This window comes from Pseudorasbora parva, chromosome 3 (assembly GCF_024679245.1).
Source record: "Pseudorasbora parva isolate DD20220531a chromosome 3, ASM2467924v1, whole genome shotgun sequence".
NCBI lineage: Eukaryota > Metazoa > Chordata > Actinopteri > Cypriniformes > Gobionidae > Pseudorasbora > Pseudorasbora parva.
The window spans coordinates 39,570,172-39,591,553 of record NC_090174.1 but is presented as its reverse complement, the minus strand read 5'-3'; positions in this window follow the sequence as shown (position 1 = coordinate 39,591,553).

Genomic DNA, 21,382 nt, shown 5'->3' with positions numbered 1-21,382 from the left:
GGGTGTCTGCCTGTTAAAAAAAAGAACCATGACTAACAAAACAGCAGACTGCTTTAAAATGGAGGAGAGAACATTAGAGATAATCCTTGGAGACACATTGAGTAGACGCCACTGGCTGGCCGTCTTAAAGGAGCTTTGGATGAATCTGGGCAGTTAGATGAAATCAAAGGTATATAAATTGAAAAGGTCTGGGAGTCTGAGAGGGTTGTGTGCGCTCTCTCCGTTCCTCTCCAACGTCCCAGAGATAAGGCTGTAATTCAAAACCCCCATTAACATGTCAGGAAAAATGGCAAAGAGAAGAAAAAGCACTGGAAAGCTATACTGAATCCAGGCCGTTACTTCAGTGCGATCCCTGAAAGTTATGACATTGCTACCATTAAGAGGACACTTAACTATTTCTTAAGACTAATAGACTGGAGGTTTTTTTTTTTTTTTTTGCATGATTATTTTAGGTCATAGACTGGCCAGGGAAAAAAAAACTATTTATGCTTTTTTAGGTTGACTAATCATGACCTGCTTTTTCTTCTTCTTTGTAGACTTTATACCTGGTGTGCTGAAAAATCCCTTTAAGGGAGTGTTATAGGAATACAAATCACTTTCATGAGAGATTAAGGGGAAAAAGAGCCTCGCTGCTCCCTCTTAGCCTTCTTACCTGATATTTTTGTGATGTTTCATAACTCTTCCCATCTCCATTTCACTCGAGAGGATTAATCTGTCATCTGTATCCTGCAAATCCCTCTCAGTCAGTCTCCTCCTGCATCTGTGGGCAGTTCTCCCAACAGCCTTGCTTCAGCATCACGGAAGTGTATGCTGGGGTCATAATGCAAAAGCAGAAAGGGAAAAGGGAAAGTAAAAAAGAGGTAGGCCTACTATCGATATAAAAAAATAAATTGTTAAAAATCTTAAACTGGATATCTTGATCAAGAGAACACTGGGAAGAGCTCTCAGGCCCCTCCATAGACAGCAATTTAATGAACACTTTCAAGTCCCAGAAAGGTTGTTAAAAAAGTCCATGCGACTAATTTTGCTGCTCAAGAAACATTTATTATCATCATCAATTTTGAAAACAGGTGTGCTGCTTAAAGCGACACGCAGACTTTTTGGGACTTAGCTTATTCACCGTATCCCCCAGAGTTAGATAAATCCATGCAAACCATTCTCATCTCCGTGCGTGTCATAACTCTGTCTGACCCACCGCCTAGCTTGGCACAAAGACTGGAGGTAAACTGCTCCAGGCTTGGGTGACCAAACGTCCAGTTTTCCAGTCCAGACTTAGATGACATGAAATTTAAAAATGTTATATCCATAGAGAGGGGGCATATTTTAAATGTATTTAAATTAATAAGGCATCTTTGACTAAACTTCGAGTATCGTTTGAGGAATTTTGCTGGGCTGAGTGTCCTGGTTTTTGGTAATCAAAATATGGTCAACCTAATCTAGCCTACTACTTAATAAGTGACATAATAACACAAACATTTTCCTATTGACATGATGTAATATAGTTATGGTGCGTTCAAGTCGAGGTTCGTATTAATGAGTTGAGAAGTCAATCATGTGCGTTCAAGTCTCTTTGGGTGGAGCTAGATGGTGGTGTACCTTCTTTTAATTAATTTCATGGAAATAAAACCAGGTTTGTTAACTCTGCTTATAGAAAATGAACATCAACTAATGTGCATCAGGTGAGTTTTAATCTTTTATGTTTTTAATTCATCTAAATCACTATAAACAGTATCGTTATATATTAGGCTACAATGCAGGCTTACTTTGTTGTAAATGACAGGCCTGACAGCGTCCCTGCTAAATACCAATTATATTCAACTACAGACATTCAGATAAACATTCTGCAGAGGGTTGCATCATGTTTTGCATCCATTGCACTGACAATCCAGACCCACATCAAGATGTTTGGTATGGAAACTCACCATAGACAGGGCTCAATCCGAGGGGTGGGATAAACGGTTGTCTTTCAAACTCCCTCTGCACGCTATAGGATACCGCTACAACCAACCAGAGCCATGAAGGTGAAACGGAACTCGTTGATAGATTAAAAATGCACCCTGTGTGATATTTTCCCCCATCTAGCGGTGAAAAGGTATATGACTATCCAGTGAATAATAGTTTCTGTCCTCTCAATTCTGATTTCGTTTTAACTCCTACGGTGGCCGATCTAGTCCAAGATTAACATGGCAATCCGACACGGTGCCATATGGTTGCCATCTCAGTGTTAAAACGCGAAAGGAGAAGCTTGAATTTACGGGTATGTCCCTCTTTGGCTAATGTACTTTCAAGATGGAGCATTTGAACCCTCACCCGTATGTATTTTCAATGGCATATTATAAACTTACGAGAATACTTTATTACTTGAAAGAAGTAAATATACATTAATGAGCACATATATTTTTGAAAGAACTAAGTGTTTTTAGCTAAGAATAAACTTAAAAAGCTTTAACTCCAAGTGTTCCAGAGTCGTGGTCAAAGCTGATTCGAAAGACCGCCGTTCGACAGTTTCTGTGTTTACTAGGAGCAAGCAAGCAACTCGGCTGTCGTCATTATGTTAAGCCCCGCCCACCGACTCTATACATAATGGCCCTCATTTATCAAAAGTGCGTACACCAAATTTCCAGCGTACACCTTGCGTACACCCAAACCCACGGTGACTTTGAGATTTATCAATATGGACGTTGGCGTACGGCACGCTCAAATCCTACGCCAGCTCAGGAGGTGGTGTACGCACGTTTGAGTTAGTGCGAAAATGCGCAGAAAAACAATTCCTAACACCACAAAACGCACTGACAAGATATGCTATATTATGACCCACTGTTAAAAACCACAACAACAACATTCAGTGTTTATTTTTGTGCAACATGAACGTCAATGTTTAATTTTTGTGACTTTACCAAAGCGTTTGATTTGTAGGCTTATGTATTCCTCCAGTCGCGAGCCTGTGCGCTTTACCGGCCCGCCTGGCCCGGCAGCTGCGCACGGACTGGGACTAAAATAATTCAGACTGACAAAATAATAAAAATGACCTTCTTCTTTTAAATAATAATAAAACCAATAAAAACGACATTCTTCTTCTAAATAGCAAGCGTCATTAAGAATAATAATCATAATAATAAGAATAAGAATCTTACAAATTGTCATGTAATTATTAATCTGTGAATGAATGGTAGTACTCCACATCACATCATCATCACTATTGTACACCCCAATACATGTGCCGTGATACGAAATTAAATTTTTTCAAAACGTGCTGTAAAATAATGCAGTGATGGTAATTTATCATCCAAACAGCTTTAAACTGCTGGAGTGCGCTTCTCAACCCCCACATTATTAAGAGTTCTCGTAATTTGGGTCCATATTTTGTTTTTGTTGGTGCCTTTAATTCCACTCTTTAAACTCCCAAATAAAACAATTTCGGGTTTTTTTCCACTTCCCTGGTGATCTCGATGGGCGCGTCTCAATCATCTCAATAGTTCAGTAGTCAGAGCACTGAACAGGGAGTCAGCCCATTGACTTATGTCCTAATCAGTGCCCTGACTAGTGGACTAGTGAGATGATTGAGCGCGCCCGATCACCACGTCGGAGAAGTTTCGCTTCTTTGCCGTCTTCCGTGTGTCCATGGCGTAAAATGAGGGCGTGGGGGAGGCGGAGACTTGAATATATAGGGGCGTGTTATTCTAATGACGATCGTTTTCAGCCGCCACATTTATCAAGGGCAAGTATTGCGTACACCTGAATTGCAGAGGTACGCACAGCTTCATAAATCAGGCGGTGAGAGGAGTGTAAGCATAATCTTACGCCAACATATACACCAGTTTCTACGCAAGATTGATAAATGAGGGCCAATGTGATTGGCCCAACCAGAGTTTGGCGTTTACAGCTAAAGGTGGAGATCCATTTGTCCGTGCAACACTTAGGTCACCGGAAAGGCATTTGAACCGATTTTAACGCACAAATGACGGGAAGCGTCACAACATCACACTTCAGTTGTGTCGCAAAAGTGGATCTCCACGGTCAGAAGGGTATTGTTGCTAGACGACACTCGCGGCAGATTAGATTTGCTGCTGCTAGGGTGCGTCTAGACTTCTAGGCTACTGACACGCCCCAGAAAACTCAGAAAAATCCCGAACTGGTATTTTCAACTTTGTGGTGGCGTTCATGTGCGTTCAACTACGATCTTTACAACATGACTTGAACGCACCATTACATCATGTACAAAAATAACAAGATCACATCACATGAGACACTGCCATCTTCTAAACAAACTTGGAACTAGTCTCAGAAGGCGAAGCGCTGCTACTTCAGCATATTATATAGCCTAAATATTAAATCCCATATATGTGAATATATTGTCTAATGTAGCCTATTACATGATATTTTCCAATATACTGCAATATATTTTTGTTTCGTAAAGGTTTTGTTTTAAAAACGATTCTTACAGACTCACAACTTTTGAACGGTAGTAGTGTAGCTATAGTGTCATAATGTTGTCAGTTTATTTTTATTGGCCATAATATGAACATAATTATCGCCATATTATATGGTGCATCCTTATCAATAACACTTAGTGACATGCATCTTGATTAATAAAATTGCCGATTGATGACATTCTATTTACATTTGCCACAAAAATGTCTCTAAAAAAAAGATATAAAAATACAATCAATTATTCACATTCTTTATCCAAGTTTACTGCATGATGGTGATACTGAGCAGCAACATTTACTCTGGAAATGCTTACGTGTATATCTTACAAACTTCAATATGCTGTCGAACTTTGGTATAAAGTTTATGTATGTGTTTAATCTGTGATAAGTGACCAAGTGTAAATACCCAGGACTGCTGCAATGTGTGTTATGCAATGCTGTGTGTGTTGCTGGATTTAAGGACAGTGAGGTATGAAGCAATCTGTTCTGTGTGTTTTGTGGGGTACCAGTGAGTGCTCTCACTCAGGGAATGAACGTTAAAACCCTGACAGATTGCATCAGTCTTTACGGGTCATCCTGACATAATCACTAATAAAACACTTGACGTACTCTTCATTGACTGCATGGCCCCATATTTTGCTGCATCCCACACCAAGTGTGAGGGTCTTTAATGCAGGTATTTTGCTGCATTTCAGACAAGTATAAGAGGGAGAACTCCCTGAGGAGGGTGTGGTGCAGTTTCTGTGAAGCATTAAGTGGCCGTCATCATCTACTCTCCCTAGAAACAGGCATCTTCATCACGCTGAGATCTGCAGCATCCGTCTTCACTTAGGACACACTGTTCTCTCTCTCTCTCTCTCTGTTTGCTTCTCTGTTTGCTGTTCTTCACCTTCTCTTTCTTATTACTGCCGCTTGGTGAGACTATTTCTAAACTGTACAGAGCCTCTGACTCCAAGTTTTACATTTTGACATGTAATTCATCCGTCACAGTTTGTGCTACAGTCATGAAATGTTTGTTATGCAGATTATTGGGAAGAGGTGTTCTGTTACTTTTCTAAACGGTCCGACTAATGACTCACCTGGTGGTCTAGAATAAAACCTGCATTAAAACCTGATGAAGTGATCTTGATTTTAGTCAGTATAGCAATCACCTATAGAACTCCCTAAACAGCATTAGCCTAGAAATCTAGACGCACCCTAGCAGCAGCAAATTTAATCTGCCTGCAAGTGTCATCTAGGAACTCTCAATACCCTTCTCTTCTGAGCTGCATTCCTCTCAATCTGGACAGGCCAATCACGTCGTGTATAGAGTCGGCGGGCGGGGCCATAATGACGACGGCCGAGTTGCGTTTGCGTGCTTCTAGTAAACACAGAAACTGGCAAAAGGCGGCGGTCTTTCGAATCAGCTTTGACTGCGATTCTGGAAGAATTGGAGTTAAGCTTTTGTCCGAGAAACGAACAAAGAACGACGCTGAAGTCATTCTTAAAAAGGGAAGATGTGTTCGGAGTTTAGCCGACCGGATACAGTGAATGTTTAATCTATCAACAAGCTCTGTTTCACCTTCGTTGCTCTGGTTGGTGTAGCACTATATCGCGTGCAGAGGGAGTTTGAAAGACAACCGTTTATCCCGCCCCTCGGATTGAGCCCTGTCCCTATGGCCCTGTCTATGGTAAGTTTCCAGACCAAAATCTTGATGTGGGTCTGGCTTGTCAGGCTTTAACAGCATAGCAATATGCTAAAACTGGTCCTGAATGGTATACTGCACAGCAGCCTTCTTTTATTCCACATGCAAATGCTTTACAAATAACTTTTATCTGTTTGAAAGTTTTCTGTGTATTGCCTGTGTAATTTAATGATATTATAATGTCAGAATTATTAGATTTTACTTGCTGTTTTGCTTGTTTTAAACCAGGTATATAATGTTTGTTTCTGAATGTTATATTTGACACATTTCAGCCTTGTCAAACCTTAAATAAACCTAAACTTATGACAATATAATATATATATGCTGCTTAAAACACCATAGAAACAGCAATGTGCTAGGACAACCACTCAGACCTAGCCTAGAAATCTAGACGCACCCTAGCGGCCGCGAGTGTCCTCGTGCAACTCTCAATACCCTTCTGAGCGCCAAACTCTGGTTGGGCCAATCACATTGGCCCTCATTTATCAATCTTGCGTAGAAACGGGCGTATATGTTGGCGTAAGATTATGCTTACACTCCTCTCAACGCCTGATTTATGAAGCTGTGCGTACCTCTGCAATTCAGGTGTACGCAATACTTGCCCTTGATAAATGCTGCGGCTGAAAACGATCGTCATTAGAATAACACGCCCCTATATATTCAAGTCTCCGCCTCCCCCACGCCCTCATTTTACGCCATGGACAAACAGAAGACGGCAAAGAAGCGAAACTTCTCCAACGTGGAGATCGGGCGCGCTCAATCATCTCACTAGTCCACTAGTCAGGGCACTGATTAGGACATAAGTCAATGGGCTGACTCCCTGTTCAGTGCTCTGACTACTGAACTATTGAGATGATTGAGACGCGCCCATCGAGATCACCAGGGAAGTGGAAAACCCCCCCGAAATTGTTTTATTTGGGAGTTTAAAGAGTGGAATTAAATCTACAAAAACAAAATATGGACACAAATAACGAGTATTCTTAATAGTGTGGAGGTTGAGAAGCGCACTCCAGCAGTTTAAATAGCTGTTTGGATGATAAATTACCATCACTGCATTATTTTACAGCACGTTTTGAAAAAATTAGCATTTAATTTCGTATCACAGCACATGTATTGGGGTGTACAATAGTGATGATGATGTGATGTGGAGTAAGATTCATTCACATTAATAATTACATGACAATTTGTAAGATTCTTCTTATTAGGCTATTATTATGATTATTATTCTTAATGACACTTGTTATTTAGAAGAAGAATGTTGTTTTTATTGATTTTTTTATTATTTAAAAGAAGAAGGTCATTTTTATTATTTTGTCAGTCTGAATTATTTTAGTCCCAGTCCGTGCGCAGCTGCCGGGCCAGGCGGGCCTGAAACGTCAGATAAAGCGCACAGGCTCGCGACTGGAGGAATACATATGCCTACAAATCAAACGCTTTGGTAAAGTCACACAAATTAAACATTGACGTTCATGTTGCACAAAAATAAACATTGAATGTTGTTGTTGTGGTTTTTAACAGTGGGTCATATAGCATATCTTGTCAGTGCGTTTTGTGGTGTTATGACTTGTTTTTCTGCGCATTTTCCCACTAACTCAAACGTGCGTACACCACCTCCTGAGCTGGCGTAGGATTTGAGCGTGCCGTACGCCAACGTCCATATTGATAAATCTCAAAGTCATCGTGGGTTTGGGTGTATGCAAGGTGTACGCTGTAAAATTTGGTGTACGCACTTTTGATAAATGAGGGCCATTGTGCATAGAGTCGGTGGGCGGAGCTTAACATAATGACGGCCGAGTTGCGCTTGCGTGCTTTTAGTAAACACAGAAACTGGCCAACGGCGGTCTTTCGAATCAGCTTTGACTGCAATTCTGGAAGACTTGGAGTTAAGCTTTTCTCTGAGAAAAGAACAAAGAACGGCACTGAAGTCATTCTTAAAAAGGGATGATGTGTTCGGAGTTTTGCCGACCGGATACGGCGAAAGTTTAATCTTTTAACTAGCTCTGCCTCACCTACGTTTCTCTCGTTGGTTGTAGCGCTATCCAATTGCGTGCAGAGGGAGTTTGAAAGATAACCGTCAATCCCTCGGATTGAGCTGTCAATGGTGAGTTTCCAGTCCAATAATGTGGGTCTGGCTTGTCAGGCTAACTCAGACCACTTTAGAAACTGCAAAGTAACATCTTAGCAGCTACCCAGAATATCTGAATAGCAACACCCTGGCAACCACCTAGAACACACACAAAAAGCAATGCTTAAAGTCGTGGTCACACTATACTACGAACAGTAAACATGTCTTCAGACACTGCAACGGTTGTGATATGACGTCAAGCTCTGCAGCATCTTTTCTATAAACATGAATTCGACATACGTGTATAAGAAATAGTAATACACTTAAAATAATACACGCAATGCAAGTTTCGCAGGTCACCAAACTTGAACTTTGGAACGCAACGAAATGCGAAATTTTTGTTTACTGATGCATTCGTGCGTGTATGAATAGAAGTCAATGAAATGAGAAGTGCTGCCCTCTTAATACCACAGAAATGGCAAACTCCTGGCAACCATCCAGAATATCCTAGTTTTGGATGGACAAGCACCATTTCTGAAATGGAAAAATCAGTTTTGTTTTATTCTTTCCCCTGGTTTCGCAGACAAGGCTTAAACCTATTCCCAGACTAAAATGTGTGTTTGACCTGTTTTTAACACAATGCAACTTCCACTAGCATATCTTAAAATATGTCAGTGCCATTGCCTTGTCTCAAGATACACACCAGTAATGTTTTTTCTAGGGTATGTTAAAGGGGTGGTTGCATGCGATTTCACTTTTTTAACTTAAGTTATGTACACAGTGTGTAATGTTGCTTCTTGAGCATAAACAGTATCTGCAAAGTTACAGCGCTGAAAGTTCAATGCAAACAGAGATATTGTATTTTAAAGTTATGGCAGTTTATTGCCTACAAAACTGGTCGGTTTGGACTACAACAAGCTTCTTCCCGGGTTGGTGAGATCACAAACCCTTGCTAGTCACCGCAGATGTGACTTCTGTCTGTAATGGTAAGGGGCGTGGCGTTTCCGGCAACCTGTGCTTGGCACTTCAGCCAATAAAAATAGATGAAACTACATTTGGCCATCTAACCAATCTAAGATCATTGCGTTTTTGGGAGGGATGGAAGGACAGTGGAGACAGCGGTGTGGACTAAAGGTGAAATATAAGAAAAATATGGCATTAAAAAAAAGAAAAAAGTATTAAGACATGTTATACTGTTCCCCATAAACACAACCAAGCCTAGAAAAAAAACACGGAATGCCCCCTTTAATAAAAGCTACTTAAATGCCCTAATTGAACTAAGGCCTAATCCTAGCTTAGTCTAAGGGCTGATACTTCTGTGTTGAACCTACGGCCCAAAAATCAAAAAGTGTAACAACATGTCGATGCTACATGGACTGCAAACGCTGTGATTGTTCTGCCTCTTTCAGGTTCTCGGCGTTTGCCTTGATACTGTGGGGTTACACCATCAACATACTTGTGGACACTACTTGCTTACTTATCTGCACGTCGACGCGGACAACGACCCAGAAGTATAAGTTAAAACAGATGCATATTGCGTAACCTACGCGTGTTGGTCCGACGCAGACGTAAATCAGCCTTAACCCTCTGTGAAACCGTGCTGTTATGTTTTATATATTTCATAGAATTAGCGGCAAGTACAGAGATTTAATTTACCTTTTTGTTTCGGTCTCTTTTGCTCCTCTCGTCTGTCTAATAAACATAGTTGGCAACAAGAGTGTCCTTGTTGCACGTTACTGTAGGTGCTATAGTAATTGCTTTGAATTGTGCGTAATTACTTTCAACAAACCCTGCAATCACAGCCTAATTCGAACTAACTAGTAAAACATAGTTTATTATTATTACTCAGTATTTAAATGTATAATTAGTGTAACAAATCTACACTGTAACACAGTGGTCTTAAAATAAAGGGTAACCTTGCAGTCTTTAGGAAAGTCTGCATCCTTCAATTTTTGTTGCTTTCAGCATCAGACTCCACAGTCTCACTCTGGCCACATGCTGGTTGCTGGCTTTTGGATATTGGCATCTCAAAAATGTACTTCTACACATATGTGCTGTTAAAGCAAACACACACACAACTGTATATAGCAAAACCAATTAAAACCAATGCACAGCAAGCACGGACGGATACACAAACAACCAGGTGTGTGCCTGTGATAGTCCCCTGAAGAGTTATCCGCAATGTTTGAGTTTCATTCATGATCGCGCATACACCTTGGTGTGTTATATTTAGCAGGGAAAAGCAAACAGAGTGTTTCTTCTCTGGTTCAGATAAAAGTGTGACTTTGCCACTTAGTGTGGATCATATCACAGCTCTGAGCATCTGTTTTGTAGATATTAAATTTGCTAAATAAACAACAAAAACAACAAAAACATCTGTATATAATGTGTAAGCTAAAAGCATGAATACAAATGCAACACGATGTGCTCTAAAACCACCAGTATTGCCGTTTCCATTTTTGGAACACCATCTTGGTTTCTTGCAACGATAGACCTCATCTAATGTACACAACAATTGTAAATATATTATGAACAAGCAATTGTCTTGTCAAAAAAAAAAAAGAGACACTATTAGACAAGCATCTGTTATAGATCCATACTGGTCCACACAACTTTATATGAAAGCCTATTTATGCCACATAAAAAAACATGCTTTGGCAAATCATAATGAAATTAAAAGGTGAAAGGATACCTATCATAATTCAAATATAAAAAGTACATTTTTTATTTTTTGTCATTACAAATTGTGTAATGATCATCATAATATTGTCTTAGTAATATGTTGTAATATTTATCTTTTTTTTCTTATGTGGTGAAAATAGGCGTTTTATGCTGGTCAATGCTGGTGTTTTAATTTTATACTTATACTTGTCTATTTTTTTGTTCTGCCAACCAATGAAATTAGCTTAGTTTGACATAGTTCGTACAAAAACATAATACTTTCATTAAAACGTTAATAGACATTAAAGAAGAAATAGCTTTGTTTCCCACAGAAACTGCAATTACGGCAACTGCCCGTGCTAACCAGCCAAGCCTTGACCCCTTAATAGAATCCTTGTCTGAACCTGACCAAGGTTCAAAGGTCAGCCAGCTGATTGATGAATTGAGAAGGGGTGGCATACAAAGGTTGCCACCTTGCACTTTTAAAGATCTCAATAGTTGGATCAATGAATATAGATTTTGCTCTAAGTTAAGAAATTTGTCAATTGATTATATATATATATATATATATATATATTTTTTTTTTTTTTACTTTCTATTTATTTATTAACTGTTTTCAACATTGATAATAACAAATGTTTATTGTGTTCACAACTGTCAAATGTTGTGAGCACAAAATCAATTGATTTAATGCGACTTAAGACTGGAGTAACAGCCTATTGTTTAAAATATATTTAAATAGAAAATGTTACTTTATGCCTTGGTGTGCATAAGGTGACAATGTTTCAAAAACATAAAACATTTTTAGACCACAAACCTTTTAGGAAAAATTAGTACAAATAAATACAGTGGTAAATACACTCTATACCAGCATCAGTATTAATCAAATAGATTCAGTCTAATCCTCATCAGAGCAAAATCATAGGGTGAATTCAGGTACATTTGGCTACTAGGGTGCTACAGCATTTGTTTGGCCTTTCAATGTGACTTTTTAATGACACTTTTTGTCTTGTCAAGGGTGGCTAATATTCTGTCTGTTCTGACTCATCCGCCCATGTAAACTTTATAAGCTATTTGAACCTGAATTGACAGACTTTACCTCAATTCACTCTTCCACTTTCATCTCTGGCTTCTGCTGCAATCCTTTAATTTTCCTCAGTGAAGTGCACTGCTGAGACACACACACCCACACAAGAATAGCCCCCCATTTGTTCCCATTGTAGGTATGTGTGTGTGTCATTGTGGTGCTGCAGTATTGGAGAGAGATTTTGCTGCAGGGCTGTGACAAGACAGTGTAAACAGTTTTCCTCTTCATTTGCTTTGCTCTCTCTATTATCATTACAGTTGCATTGCTCCCAGGCTGATGATACTCAATTTCATAATGGCGCTTTAGAAAGCAGGCTCAAATTGAACGACTTGAATAGCTGGGTTATGTGTAGATGTGATGACACCCAAATGATCCTGATTGTAAAATCACATTTAGTTATGCAACAAGTTATTTTCTTTGTGAATGAGTGTTTATCTGATTGTCACACTAGTGTGAGTGTAATGGGGTCAGGGACTGGTGAAGTTGAAAGACTGCTGGTCGTGCTACGTGGATACATTTAAGTTGCTTAAAGGGTTAGTTCACCCAAAAATGAAAATTCTGTCATTAATTACTTACCCTCATGTCTTCGGAACAAAATTAAGAAATGTTTGTTGAAATCCAATGGCTCCAGACAGGCCTTCATTGACACCAATGTCATTTCCTCTCTCAAGACCCATAAAAGGTATTAAAGACATCGTAACCAAGCCTATATCTCACTACAGTGGCTCAACAATCGTTTTATGAAGCGATGAGAGAACCTAAATAAAGACATATAGTGATGGGCCAATTTCAAAACAAAGCTTCAAACGGTTATGATATTGATTTATGATTTGGATCGCGTGTCAAACTGCCAAACTGCTGAAATCACGTGACACTGCATGGCGATCCAAATCATGAATCAATATACTGATTCAAAACAGTTTGATTCTTTTTGTAACATCGGCCCGTCAGTATATAAGTCGTTATTTTGTTTATTGTTTTAAACACAAAAACTATTCTCGTCGCTTCATAAAAATTATTGTAGAGCCACTGTAGTATGATGGACTTTTAATGACATCTTTAGTGTCTTTTATGGGCCTTGCAAGAGGAAATAACATTGGTGTCAATGGAGGCCTTTTTGAGCCATCGGTTTTCAACAAAATGTCATCATGTGTGTTCCAAAGATGAACGAAGGTCTTACGGGTGTCGAATGACAAGAGTAATTAATGACAGAATTTTCTTTTTTGGGTGAACTAACCCTTTAACCAGCTTTGAAACTCAGTGCCTAATGCTTTATAATGTATTAACACCGATACATGACTGCAATGAACGATGTGTTCTCTTATCTTCCTCAACTAGTCATCTTTTACCTTTTTACATCTTAAACATTAAATATTAGTTTTAGACATTTCAGCCTAAAGATTATCAAACTTCAAAAATTGTGGACTTAAAACCAGTTAAACACAACACAAACTGAATGCCCTATCAAATAGAATAATATTGAATTTATCAATAAATGTGTGCAATGCTTATAATACATTTTCTACAAATAGATGTTTGCCTAAAATGTCTGGAGAAAGTGAAATCATTGACTGAGTGAGTTTAATATCGATCGCATTGTGTTATGTTTTAGGGTTAAAGCCCGTAAACTTAACACAATGTCCAGCCAGAAAACCGCCAGTACCTTCTGTGTTTTTCCACTGACTTTTTTCTTGCAGTGTAAATAGATAAGATTAATAATTAAGTAAATAGATAAGATAGGAAAATGAGAGCATATTTTCATCATAAGAGAATTTTTTTCTTGTAATCCACATCAAACCCTCTCATATCTGTGCAGATTTACTCACGATTCTTTCATTGTGTAAAAAAAAAAAAAAAAAAAAAACATCGAAATAGTTCTAATTCTAAATCTTATGTGTACACTCAGTGACACAGATATGCGTTCTGGCACAGTTTGTGTGGTGAGCAAAGAAAGATAGATGGACAGAACAGTTCTGAGGTGATGAGGTTACGCTCAGTTTCAGCATGGAGCCATATTATCCGTCAGAGCCCAGCAGGCCTCAGCGCACAGAGGCGGGGTTCTTCTGTCCTCGTGAGGGAGGCAAGCAATTTGTCATCAAGGAACTTTTTGGCATAGCCAGGGACTGAGACATTTCTCTTCTGAATGTTATTATAGCATTAAACGGCGTAGATAGAAGATGAGTTCAAAGAGAGGCGCGTGGAAAGCTGGCTGACCGAGAATGAAATTTCCTCTCCACATTTCAGAGATGAACCATGAGAAATCCTCTCAACCTGTATAAGATCAGATCAGGAGAGTGGGGCCACGTGTAACTACACGCATGAATAATGGATTAATGAGCATGGCAGGTGCTGATGATAACACTCACATACTGTTACAGACGCATGTGCGATTCTTGCAGTGTATGAGTTGAGTATTGCACATATAATATCAAGCGCAATCAATGATGATGTTTTGAATTTACTTAGACTAAAGGCTGGAAAAGAATTACATCGATGTGGATCCATTGTTCATTCTTGGTGAGATTGGCAACTGCAGATGAGTTTATGAATTGTGCGGTCTGGGGGCGTTCCACAATGAGCTTATACATAGACAATCAATAATGCGTTTTTCGCTTGCTGTCAGGTTTCAATAATAAGATGATTGTTTTTGATGTTTACATGCACTTATTCATTTTATGCCAAGCTTTCTTAAAGATATGTGAAAATATGATAGAATCTTAGCGCTAACAACACATGGGTTACATCAGCTTTTATTCCAAACAATATAAGTGAAAAACAGAATGTACGTTTTGCACCATTTGTCTTTCCCGGCACTTATCTAGCTGTGCGCATATGTCATATATGCTACATACATGCTCCAGTTGGTCGATTCCACCGCAGGGGCTTACGAAGTGCTGTGAATGACTCACGTGTAGCACGCTGTGTTCATTAAGACGCACGCGCTTTCTAATGAATGAGGAAAAAACACGAAAATGAATGAGTGCAGAGAACGTGATCTTGAGCCTTGTTAGATTGGTGCACTGCAGATGATTAGTGACATCAGTCTGTGTTGAAGACGCAGAGCTGGCGCATATGAAGCGAAAACTCACACATGGCTATAAAGCACTCCAGGAGGCTTTTCTCAACTTAAAAGCCTTAAGTGAGACACACTTGTTCAATCTGTCCTAAACATTGGTGCTAAAGAGCCCATTAGCAATTTAATTAAGTTGGACATCTTTGTCTATCAGACACACACTCCTCCACAAAAATGTCTTGCAGATAACCCACACATTGGATTACACTGCAGTCCATGTCCGATCTAGTGGTCGTAAGTAGATGATTGTGTTTCAAGGTGGCATGAAAATTAAAAGTAATTTTTAAACTAGCAGTTAATTTAGCATGCCAGTCTGAATTACCAAGCTTATAAGCCTCTTAATTGCATTAGTGCTGAAGATAATGACTTAATAATGAGAGTGCTATGTTCTGCTGTACCTGTATTCTTCTGTTCCTGCTTTATTTTAAAGGAACACGCCGACTTTTTGGGACTTTAGCTTATTCATTGGGTGCGTCTCAATCAGCTCCCTAGTTCACTAGTGAGGGCACTGATCAGGGAGTCAGCCCATTGACTTGTGTCCTGATCAGTGCCCTGACTAGTGAACTAGGGAGCTGATTGAGATGCAGGGATAGTATCCCCGAGAGTTAGATAAGTCCATAGATACCATTCTCATCTCCGTGCGTGCCGTAACTCTGTAATATCATGGCGCAGCTGCAGCAATGGTACAGCAGCAATGTTTCTTGATAATGGAGGAATGAGAAAATAATTCCTAGACACATCGGTCTAGAAAATCATAACTTTTCATTTTCTGTCTGTCTCAAATATACATCACAACATGTAAATAGGAAAACGTTACCATTATTTTGCCGCCCACTACTATGGCTGCCCGCTACTCCACTAGGCTACTGGGTGTGTGTGTCCACAGTTTGCAGTGTGTTTGTGTTCACTACTCACTACTCCTAAAGTGTGTGTACTAACTCGAGGGGTTAAATGTAGAGGACAAATTCCGAGTATGGGTTAGCATTTCGGCCTTCACGTGCCACTTTCACTATGATTCTTTTACTATTGTGAATTACTATTGTAAATTATAATGTCTTTTATTATAATGTGACTTTCTGGAATACTTGATTCTGATTGCTCAATCATATTTGCTAATATCCCTCATAAAACCAGAATCAGAAGGAGATTTATTGCGAAGTATGCTTGCATAGACAAACCAACATGAAGACAAAGATAATAAATAATTAAATGCATATAGCTGTTCTGTCTGAATTTAGAAACCAGAGCCGTTAAAGCAGTTTTTTTTTCATATGATAAATACTGTTGGATGCCTCCATTATGCACTATTTATTTTTGTTGAATGCCCTAAACTTGTCCCCAGGGCTTTTTTTAGATATGAGATATGTCTGTTCTCATCTGCTATTCTTTGTCGTCTTTTCTTTTTTTATATTAATGAAGGAAGACAGAGGCTGTGGTGTGTTCCCTTTTTGCCTCTATATTTAATGAAGTGTTCTTTTAGGCTAAGCATGTGTTATTTTATTCCTTAAATGCACAATTATGCTGAGTTTTGTGCTGTAGGGTGCTATTCTTAGCATTGACCTTTGTATTGGTCTCTGGATTTTGAGGAAGAATATCAAATTCGCTGACTGCACTAAAACGTGCGCGGAATGACTTAATTCATAATCAGACAGCAGGAATGTCATGAACCTCTCCACAGATTAGATCTTTTATTCTTTACATCTGCTGGTATATTCTAGTGTCTAGTCACGTTTTTATTTCCAGTGTTCAATTTTCAATCATCTACATAACCTCATACCTCAAGTATTCACATCATATATTATTTATGCAAGTCATTAAATGTGATAGATGCTCTTGGGTGTTCAATTCATTCAGGTGTCACATGGCCGGGGTGTATCAGCATAAACTTATTATTATCATTTCATTTATTTAGCTCTGTTCTTTAACCTGCCAATCGAATTTGAGACCCCATTTTAAAGACATCCAGAGTAGATTTAAAAAATATATATATATATATATATATATATATATATATATATATATATATATATATATATTGCATATATAAATACACTCCTTCATGTATATGTTTAAGAAATTTTTGCATTATAGTGTACACACACCTCACCTCCGTCATTTGTCTGGTCTTGTTTGTGTGAAGTGACGCTTGCCTTTCACCCCAGACGACCTCCAGCGATTACCTCCAGTGTGTTTCCTGAGTTTCCCTCCAGCGAATCTCCTTCTCCAAGCCTCCTGTGTGTTTCCCTGAGTATCTCCGCTTCATAGAGGTTCAACGAGTGTGCATATCACTTATCCACGCTCTCCAAAGTCTGTAAGTTCCCGAAGATTGGATAGACCATCCTTCCCTCGCATTCAAAGATTCCAAAGCTCTGCCAACTTAACTGATTGCATCTTCGCAGTTTGAGTGTTGTCAATGAATCACCCTTACACTGCATTTCTTTGTCTCCAAGGGTGCTTCCGTAACATCACACACATATTTTTTATTTTTATTTTGGATGTGATTAATTGTGATTAATCGATTGCCCAGCACTACTATAAAGGGATATCAGAGCACCAAATGCAACATGTTCCTTGAACAACATCTGTATTGATCCTGGAACAACATTTTAATCAACCAATCAGATTTGAAGGACAAGTTTACAGTTTATGTCTAGTTAGGCTTACAACCAGGGTTAGGCGCTTCTGCAGAGGTGGTAAAAGTACTCAAAAGTTATACTCGAGTGAAAGTATATATACCTACATAAAAAAATACTCCAGTAAAAGTAGAAAGTCCTCCATTCAAACATCACTTGAGTAAAAGTACAAAAGTATCAGATTTAAAAGGTACTCAAGTACCGAAAGTAAAAAGTAAATATTCAAATTAACTGTAAATATCAATAAGCAGATAAAATCTTTTGGGACTGATATGCAATGCTTTAATTGAACAAATGATAAGATTAGATACTGCAAATAAGAATTTGTTAGATTTGCAATTAATAGGAGACAATGAAGCACCTTAACGCAGTATAGGGGTTAAACTTAAAATAGACATGTTCCATAACATTAGCTCCATAAAACAGATGAGGAGCAAGATACTATTAACTAATTCAAAATTAATTCAAAAGCCATAACCACAATGACATATTACGTAACAATTAGTTAATAGTCATGTGCCTCAACAAAAAAGTTATGATATAATTTTGCCAATTGTTATGATTAATGATTAATTAAACAGACAACTGAGAGTTGGAATGCATGGCTTTGAATACATGAATTTACATTATTAGTTAATGTAATATGTTATTAGGGAATTAATGATGTCATTTAATTAATAGCAATTCATATATTACTTAATCTATTAATCATATAGAATGTTCATTAGTTGCTGATGCAGTAATCATTAATAAATGGTTTAGTTCTTCATTAGTAATACATTAACTCATGGTTATCTGTGCATTAGTTAGGCATGAATTATAATAGTGCACCTGTATTGTAAAATGTTACCGATGTTTTCATAGTAAATAGTGTGCCGCAAAATAAAAAAGTTGGGGAAACACTGAGCTAAAGTTAGTGTGGCAAACCTGACTTGTCAGCTTTTCCAAGTCTATACCCGACTGGATCATCCATGACCGACCAGACCGGTTTGGAAATCAAGTGTAATAAATACTTAATACTTGGAGCGGGCATGGGGAAATGTATTGGAGTAAAAAGTACACTTTGCCTTTAATATTGTAGTGGAGTAAGAGTAAAAGTAGATGCAAATAAAATATACTCAAGTAAAGTACAGATCCCCGAAAAAAATACTTAAGTAAAGTATCAAAGTATTTTTACTTGAGTACTTACCACTCCTGCGCTTCTGCATCGGTGTTATTCACCCATCATTTCCTTCTGATTGATCCATGCAAGGTCAACAAATTATGCTGACCCAGGAACGTGTCAACCTTGGCAAAATCAGGATGTCCATTAAAGGGGTGGGTGCATGCGATATCACTTTTTAAACTTTAGTTAGTGTGTAATGTTGCTTCTTGAGCATAAACAGTATCTGCAAAGTTACAGCGCTGAACGTTCAATGCAAACAGAGATATTGTATTTTAAAGTTATGTCAGTTTATTGCCTACAAAATCTTTTGTGTTGCACAGAAGTCATACAGGTTTGGAATGACATAATTTTCTTTATTGGATGAACTATCATGTATCTAACTGTCAAAATGGCTATAAAGTGACATGTCAAAATTTCTAAGCAAAAAATTAACTTGAGCTTCAGCAAGTATTTGCTTAAGCTTACAAATGCCCATGAATTACCCTTGTTTTTATTGTTTGTTTCTTTGGCTCACAGAGTGTTTTAACAGTTCCATGGAAAAGAAATCACCACATTGATTTTCCTGCTGAGTATAAGGAACCATTATATCCTGTCTACACCCTAGAGTTTCCTGTCAGATCTCCACTGCTCTGTTGACTTTGACAGTGTTTTCTCATGGTGTCATGCCAGAATTAGGTTTGGTTTGCTTGGCATTTCTGTCAGTTTATCCAAGTTTAATGTCCAGTGAGAAAAGGTCTTCACTTCAATAGAGTTTGTTGATTTTAATTTAATCCAGATATAAATATCGAATGCCAGTTTGTTCTGATTTAAGTTAAATCCTTGAAATGTAAAATTTATTCTGTTAATTTCAAAATCCTGTTTAGAGGTGTCAACTGGCATTTTTAATTTTTTTTATACTGTGGTCTGAGGTAAACTAATGACGTCTGTGTGGTTTTTACATTCAAAAACATCATAACTAATAAGTAATAGGCTATTTTCTACACTGGTTTGGAGACTCTCTCCTGAACGCTGGGTTTTGATGGGCGTGACCCACTGGAGACTTGGAAGTAAACGCCCACAGCTAGGATTGGAGAAGATTTGCATATTTAATGAGCTTAAGCTCCCCTGTTAGTTCAGTTCACATGACGGAGGGATTGTTTTGAAAGTTGCAACCGGAATGATTCTCTTGATCAAAGGGCTCGTAAACGTCTTTATCAAACAAACACAATGATTTATTTCTCATCCACTCATGATTGATTGAAATATTATTTTTGTATTACTTGGCCCGCCCAATCAGTGGATATAAGCGTGAACCACACACACACACAAATGCGCGCACACACACACACACACACACACGTTTGTTTTTGTGACATATGGGGACATTCCATAGGCAAAATGGTTTTTATACTGTACAAACCGTATTTTCTATCCCCTTACACTGCCCCTACCCCTAAACCTTTTTTTACTTTATCGACCTGAGACTTGTTTACAAACGTTTCCGCTGTGAAATGAAGCGAACACGCATACATGTCTTCACCACGTGATTAAAAATAAATGAAGTATCACACATTCCTAATATTATCATCCGAAGGAAGCTTATGCAGCGACTGTGTTCTTCCACAACCAGGAATAGTGCAATATTTTGCTATCTTCTTTGGCATGTTTATTGCTGCTGGCTTGCGCCATCGGAACAACTCTATGAGTCGGTGGGCGGGGCTACTGAATTAGACGTGCTTATTATTCTGTAGAGGCGGTGTCTCACCACTAGATGACGTCAAGATGCAAACACGATCGTGTTCTAGTCCTGGTGTCTATAAAAGCTTTTCTTTGACTAACAATTAAGTTTTCAGCTCTGAAACTTGCAGGATATTCTTATATTACCATGACCTTTTATATATCAATAGCTCAATGAAAAGTTGATTTCTCAATTCATCACCCCTTTAATTAGAATTGTAATGTTCTTACAAATGTAAATATTGAAATGGTTGTCTGTAAGACAGATCATCTTCAGCGTGTATAACTGAAATTGAATGGTAAGACTGTAAACTAGTCAAACAATGAGATGTTACCTTTAAACTAGATAAGGACCTGCCTGTCAAAGGTTAGATGGGGTCACTTGTGATTAGAAAAGCTCTTGTGATCAATATTTCTGATTGAACTCGGCCAAAGGAAGCAGTTTTGGGGCATTTGAGACAATCAGATCTGCGTTTAACTAAAGGAAAACACCTCATCATTATCGACTGACTCTTTAGAGATATTTGTCAATTATGGGTATTCTGTTCTTTGTGCTTTTTTTGTGACCGAGTTAGGGTCTACTGGAATCGCGTCATACATTTTTAGGGCAGTGGTTCTTAAGCTTTAGATCTTCAGAGGGGCTCTCAGCACAGCAGTTTGTCATTTCATCTGCTAAAGAGGTGCAACGGCTGTTTCCTTTTATTTTCTGCTGATCTCCTGTGAACTCAATTCCCCCCCCCCCCCACCCCCACCCACCCCTGCCAGTACCTGTGCACCCCATTGAGAACCACTGTTTTAGGTTATGAGGTAATTCTGTACTCAGCTGTGGCCATGGTTGCATATATTTGTGAACTTTCTCGATTTGCT